This window comes from Amblyomma mixtum, chromosome 3 (genome assembly GCF_055824585.1).
Source record: "Amblyomma mixtum isolate Tamu chromosome 3, ASM5582458v1, whole genome shotgun sequence".
In the NCBI taxonomy this organism is placed as follows: domain Eukaryota; kingdom Metazoa; phylum Arthropoda; class Arachnida; order Ixodida; family Ixodidae; genus Amblyomma; species Amblyomma mixtum.
In genome coordinates, this window is record NC_143014.1 from 293,966,903 (window position 1) to 293,973,855 (window position 6,953).

Below are 6,953 nucleotides of genomic sequence, written 5' to 3' on the forward strand. Positions count from 1 at the left end.
TTTTACTCAAAGTGGAGTTGTCAGGTTGACAGCACTGGAAAACAATTGGTCTCACAATTCGTTGCAGTGGAGTGAGTATTTCAACGTCAAGTTGATGCCGAGTCTCTCTCTCATTCTTGCCAGACAACTACACGAGTCTGGATGCCGTCGCCTCGCGCTTGTATACTTTACACTCCACTGCAACAAGTTATGAAACGAGGCATAGCTCTATGTTTTATTCAGGTAACCAATAATCAATTTATACTTTTTTTAACGCGGCATGGACCTCGTGTCGGAGAAAATCCATGAAAAGTCCCCAGAGAAGCAGCCTAGGGGGCAGGTGGGCCACCTAGGTCACGTGACCTTGCAGCGCCATCACAACCTGCCCAGCGGATTTAGAGTCACACAGCCATGGGGAAAATCGTTCCCAGTCCAACTGGTTTATGGAACAATTCTCGGCTGGAACCAAATGGGTATTGTTCCATAAACCATTTGGAGTGGTAAGAGAGCTCCCAAGGATCTATGAATGTTAAGAATTCCCAATTCTGCGCACGGATAGACCCGGGTTCGAACCCGATCGCGGCGGCCGCGTTTCGATGGAGGCGAAATTCAAAAGGCGCCCGTGTGCAGTGCAGTGTCACCGCACGTTAAAGATCTCGAGATGTGAGGTGGTCGAAATTATTGCACAGCCCTCCACTACGGCGTCTCTGTCTTCCTTCTTTCACTCCCGCCTTTCTCCCTTCCCTTACGGCGCGGTTCAGTTGTCCACCGATATGTGAGACAATTGCTGCGCCATTTCCTTCCCCCCCCCCCAAAAAAAAAATTAATTTTATATTGGGGCAATAACGCAATCGCGTCATACCCTTAAGGCGGAGCTTAAGTACCCCCCCCCCCCCCTTTTTTTTCAAGCATATCCGTTTACCGTTCTTCCCTTTGTCAATTTATTTTAGGCCAGGTGGCTGCGGTGGCGCTGCGCAACAAAGCGACTTATGCGCGTAGTGCACATCCGAGTAGAATATATGCCTTGACAATAACTGCAATACAGCTATAAAAACAGTATTGCCTATGCAGCAACGTACCTTTCTCCCGATTTTTGGACCTTCTGGACGATCCAGGACGTGTTTGTCTCGACGCCGTATGCTTCCAGCCATTCGTTGACGGCTGCCTCGTCGACCAGGTTCGCGCGATACACCGCTTCATACTCTTTTTGACGCGGGCTCGACTTTTACGACCTCCAGCTCGAGCGGCTGGGGATGCTCGTCCATTTTAACTGCTCTTGTTCAGTTAAAATGGAAGTGCGATGGAAACAAATTCGCGCCGATGATGAACATGTAGCACAACGCATGAAGTCGTAGTGCTGTGGCACCACAAGGACAAGGACGTAGGCGGAGTGGCAACACAAGTGCTCTACCAACTTGCCCAATTCTCAGCCCTTTTGAACCAAGAAGTACCTAGAAAACGGCCACGAAAGTACAGTGCGCGGGTGGAGGACAGTGCGAAATGCGTAGGAGGAGGAGGTAGGAGAGGAAAGGCAGGGAGGTTAACCAAAGAATAATCGGTTTGCTACCCTACACGGGGGGAAAGGAGTGAGGGGATAAAAAAAAAGAAAGAGAAAGGAGGGTAACAGAAAACTGAAGTCACACGGAAAGTCAGCGTTCGCTAGTCACAGCCTGCAGCTCATGCAGGCCAGAAGTTCGCAAGAAGCCGAGCAGTGCCCCTTCCCCCTTTCATCGGGGCCTTTTGTTGGGGCAATCATGAAGTAAGATACCATGTAGTAGACTGATTTGTTTAACATTTCCTGGTGATAAAATGACAGTCATGGTCTTGTCATTCTGACGTGCCCACTTTCCTCACGACACTGCTGCCATGCGGTGAATGTACCCTACAAGGGCGCATGTCATTATGTGGTGAAGTCCACCTGGTAGGCGTGTAGTTGCGAATTTCTCTGGAAAACAGTGCTCAAGACTGCAGAACATTCTACTGCTTGCATAATCCGACTGGCGACATATCATTTGATCAACATATGCGCACTAAACTTAACGCTTTCCAGTTTTCAGCTCATTTTGCGTTCAGTACATATTATAAAAACAGGGTTACGCGTTCATTTTCATTGTGCAGCACTACAGAGTTCCGGCGCTGACTGAAGGCAGCAAGAAACTAAATAGTAGCACATACTGCACAACGGCCGGCCGGGCGCTATAGGAGCGAACATCAGACGCGTGGTGCCCGGAAAAAACAACTACTTTGAACAGCGTTTATATTCATCAAAGAGAGCAATTGACATCTCGCTTGACTATCGGCGCCGACCTTATGCCCCCTGGAAAGCCTGCGGAAAAGAAAAAGTATGTACTGTCGCCGTTAGAAGTAAATGGAAGGCGACTTTGTAAAAAAAAAATAATTTCTTTAAATCTAAAGCATAATGCTCAATGTTTGTTGGTGGGGTGCAATTCGCGCAATGCATGAATTGGGGGCGGGGGGGGGGTGCAATTATTAAATTTTTTCGTTAATATTGCCTTCCATTTATTTTTGACAGCACCTGTACGTATCACTGCATCCACTGGTCTACGCTGCACGGACACCAGCGGATGTGGTTTTCCTCTGTGCTGAGCCTGAGCTCGCTCGAGCTGCACGCAACGCCAGCGTAAGGAGAACAACAAAAAAAACGCGACGAGAACCCAGGCAGTGCGTGTGAATCGAGTACAAAGCGCCGCGTTGCACGCAAAGAGGAAAAAAAGCTCTGCGCACCCTCGCGCCCGCGCCTGCGCAAGAAGAACGACAAAAAAAAAAAATGCGACGAGGATCGAGGCAGTGCGCGTGAATCTAGTCCCTGCATGAAAACAAAACCGAAACTTCTCTGTCGCTTCGCAAACGCTAGGCGCTGCCAGCGCTGCTTCAGCCGACGAAAGTGGCGTGATGTCACGTGATCGCACTCCTGGGCGTCGTCTGCTCGTGCGTCTACGGGATATGGCTTGGCAATACGCGACCGGGCGCGTGACCGCGTAGAACGTTGGCTGAGCCTTCGCAATTTTTTGCTGTCCACGGTTGCAGTACTGATGCAACCAGTGTGCGGCGTGAGATGCTCCGTTCTTGGATGCTCGGCAACTTACGACAGCACTGATCATGGCGAAAAAGTGCGCTTCTTCAACTTTCCTTCACGACCTCACGAAGTACAGCGCAAGCACTTGTGGATTGCCAGTATCCGGAAAGCTCGGTAAGAGCTTTGTGTTTCGAGCGACCTACACACTGTTCCCAAGACATGGACGGGAATAATGATCACGAACGTCGTGCGCTGAATGCAGTGTACGGAAGCAGCACCACGACCTCAGCAGCACTCAAATAATGGCATCTCTTTCTGCAGGGGAGATACCGACGGGGTTTGGTCGCCCTCAAAATACTCCAAAGTATAGTGAACTAGATACTCCAAAGTATGTTCGAGACACTTCATTGGCAATATCAAAGGAGAAGATCCGAGGACGGAAAACTATGTACCCACGATCTTCCCTTCCGTAAAGAGCATAGAGTTTCTTACTATTACTATAGTGTACTAGAATATAGTGTACTAGAATATAGTGTACTAGAATATGGGGTAGTGTGTTCAGGCGCCGCCGCTCACCATGCATTGGCGTGTCGCGGCGCGCGTCGAAAGTGCGGCGGCGCTGCTGTAGCATGGGCTGTCGGGAAAAGGCGCCCTTTTTGTTGTCGTCTGCTAGTCAGTGACGCGTACGCGAGCATTGACGCGGTTGCGTGGTACGCGGCTCACAGAAAGTTTTTCATGTGATCACTTTCTCGTGCTATAATTGCCGCTGGCTGTCCGACAGTGAAGAAATGCCGAATCGTCGGCGGCAACGGCACTGCTTTACACCTGTGTGCACAACAGGCTACCATTGGACTAAGGGTGAGCAGCCGTCGCTTTTCGCTGTTCCAAAAGATGAAGCCCGCAGGAAGATCTGGGAGCGGAATTTGCACCGGAAAGACAAGACCCTGGATGAAACGTACTCGGTATGAAAGCTGCACTTCGAGCCATCGTGCATTCTCAGAGATTACGTTCACGTTATAAACGGAGGAGTCCGCATACCACGCGGGAAACCAGAGTTTACGCCGGACGCCGTGCCGACGTTGCTTCCCAATAACCCGAGCTACTTGTCATATTTTTGTCAAGGGCATCAAACAGTCGCGAGAGGCAGGGCGAAAAGGAAAAACTGCATGCGAAAATCAGACGATGTTCATAAGTATGCCACCGCGGCCGTCTCATCATGAATTGGTTACGATTTCGAGGTCGCGTTTCCTGCTCGCTGCAGTATGCACCAACGTTCTTAGACAGTTTCAGTTTCGCAGCTCCCTATACTCGCCGCTTGATGGCGTGCCTATAGTGGACGTCGCTGGAACTAACGGCGCTGCAGTCGCGCTTTTCTACGCATCTCGCGCGTCGTCTGCTACACCCTCGTAGAGACGGGAGGCGCCGCGCCCATACCTGCAGGTTAATTATTTTTTTCCGGCGTGACCAAACAAGAATATGGCATAACTGCTGTTGGTACGTGTCGAAAAGCTGTTCCGCTTGGAGGGCAGAAGGGTACAACCTATGAGGTTGGGGCGAACAATATCTGAAGGAGGCACGCACGATCGGCGCGGTTCGCCTTTTAGGTGTCTATAGTCCCAACCTTCTCGTGTGTGTCATTGTATAAATTATGTTTTTTCTGGCGGTTATAGCACTTCACACCAACCTGTGCAACGAAATAATCTACTGTTTCTTGTGTTCATTAGGTTCGAATAATTGAACGTGATCTGAATAAGGTAAGACAAACTTGTTTAAATGTTTCACTGTACAGCTCTTTTACGGCACATCGTTTGTTAAACTGCGCCATTTTTAAAAACAATTTATCGATCTCTTGAGGAGAAGATTATTTTAAATGTCAAACGCTTCCATGGAAAGAGAAAAAAAACGTCTTGCTTTGTAAAAAGCGTTCCATTAATGGGTGCTTAAAGCAGTCTTTCTCTCTTTCTCGCCGACTGCACTTGAGCAGTTACCAGCATTTCAGAGTTCATTTTCCTGGAAAAAAGTTCATCCTCATGATGACGTAAAACTTGATCACTTTAGGAGTGACTTCCTGGCAGTGAGCATGACAACCGACTGCAGGCACAGAGGACTCTTCATGCTTGTCTAGTACCTCCCAGGACAGGTCGCCAAATACAACGCGTTTCTCAGGGGCTTTGTGAACAATGCTCTCTATCATATTTAATTTATGACTGAGTACAGCCTTAGCGACGGCTCGTGAAGGCATCCTGGCTTGAACGACCTCAGGTCAGTCAAGTGCCTCTGAACAACATCACTTGGGCTGGCGTGTCCAGGAGCAGTCGTCAGCGTGACCTGGCAATCCTTGCAATGCACTGCCTTAGCTATCTTCTTATGCACATATCCTGCTAAGTAATAAACAACCATTTCTTCTGGTCCAGCTCTTTCGTATCCATGCTCGCCCAAGTCATCACTTTCACTCGAAAAAGAGCTTATGCTGAACTCAAGCTGAACTGTATGATCGATTTCAGCTGCTTTAAGGATGTCATGAACGCAGGCGCTGCAAAGCTGGGAGATCAACCAGTGCTGTTTCAATTCCTTGATCTGTAAGCGTTGCGAGCGCTGCTTTCAGTGCCACAACATCGCTCTGTTTCTTCTCCCGCGCGGCAGTTGCTCGAAAAGCTTTCCTCTTCAAGTTCTGCAGCTTCTGGCCCTTCTTAGGTGCTGACGTTTTCTTCCTCGCTCGAACCTGTTTTCGAAAACGCAAGCAACGCGCACAGATTAGCTGTTTCGAAAAAAAAACATAACAGTGTTTGCGAAGAACAGCTTCCGACTTCGTCGGCTGTTCATGAAGGTTTGTATTTACTCCTGCACAGATATTTAAGCCATCTGTTTCCAGCAGAATGTCCTCAAGGTCAGTGACAGAAGCTACAGTTTTTAAAAGCTGCTTGTGCAGCTTGTTGTAGCCGTTCACGAAGCAGCTACCATCTTCCACGCCTTGGGAATGACTAGACGGCTTGCCGCTATAGCTTTCTGCAGTAGAAAACTGCACACACCTTCCCAGTTATTTCGTCCTGTATAGAATCATGTTGCCACTCAGTAGATGGCAGAGTCGCAGTCGCCAGGTCAGCAATCCTCAGTGCAGTCGACGTAGTACTGGTTTCCGCTGAGCGGGAAAGAGGCATCAGCTCATTCGGGCTGACTGCCTCTACGCAAGGATCGCCTGAGGAGGACGTACTGTCGCTGCAAGAATCTTCACACTTATCAGTCTGCATGACAGCACGCGTTTTTGGTGACTTCCGTCTGAATTTCACAATTTTTGGCTTTGAGAATCGGTCTGGCAGGCCGGGAAAGAGTCGAGGGACGGCATCGCGCACTAGCGCCCAGTTCCCGCGGGGAATTCGGACCTCTTGCCTATTCACAACCTGCTTGTACTCCTTGATAATATCTTCATGCTCAAAATGATGCTCACATATCTTAGACGTGTGAGAGAGCCGTCTGTACTTGCCATGCAACGTCTGCTCCCACCTTTTAAATTCGCTTGCATCGCGAGGCGATTTGAAAAAATGACGACCGGTGGCATCGTTTCTGTTGCCACTTGTGCAGCCGGGCGCAAAGCAGGATGGCATGTGTACCTCTCGCTTGAAGTCACCAAGTGCACATATTTCACCACAAACACGTTTTCACAACACTAACAGCACCACCACACGGAAAACCAGCTTGAAAATCTGACTAGCCTGTCGTAACTGCAGCGAGCGAAACTCCCGCGACAGCAGACGATGTAGAAAAGCTCGACTGCAGCGCCACTAGTTCCCGTGACCGCCACTTTAGCCACCTTCCGAGCGGAGCTGCGAAACTGAAACTGTCTAGGAACGTTGGTATGCACAATAGTTTGTTCATTACCCTTGTGTTCAAACTTTCCTCGGCAGCAGTACCCGCTGTAAGTTCTCTGCGCTTGTACACA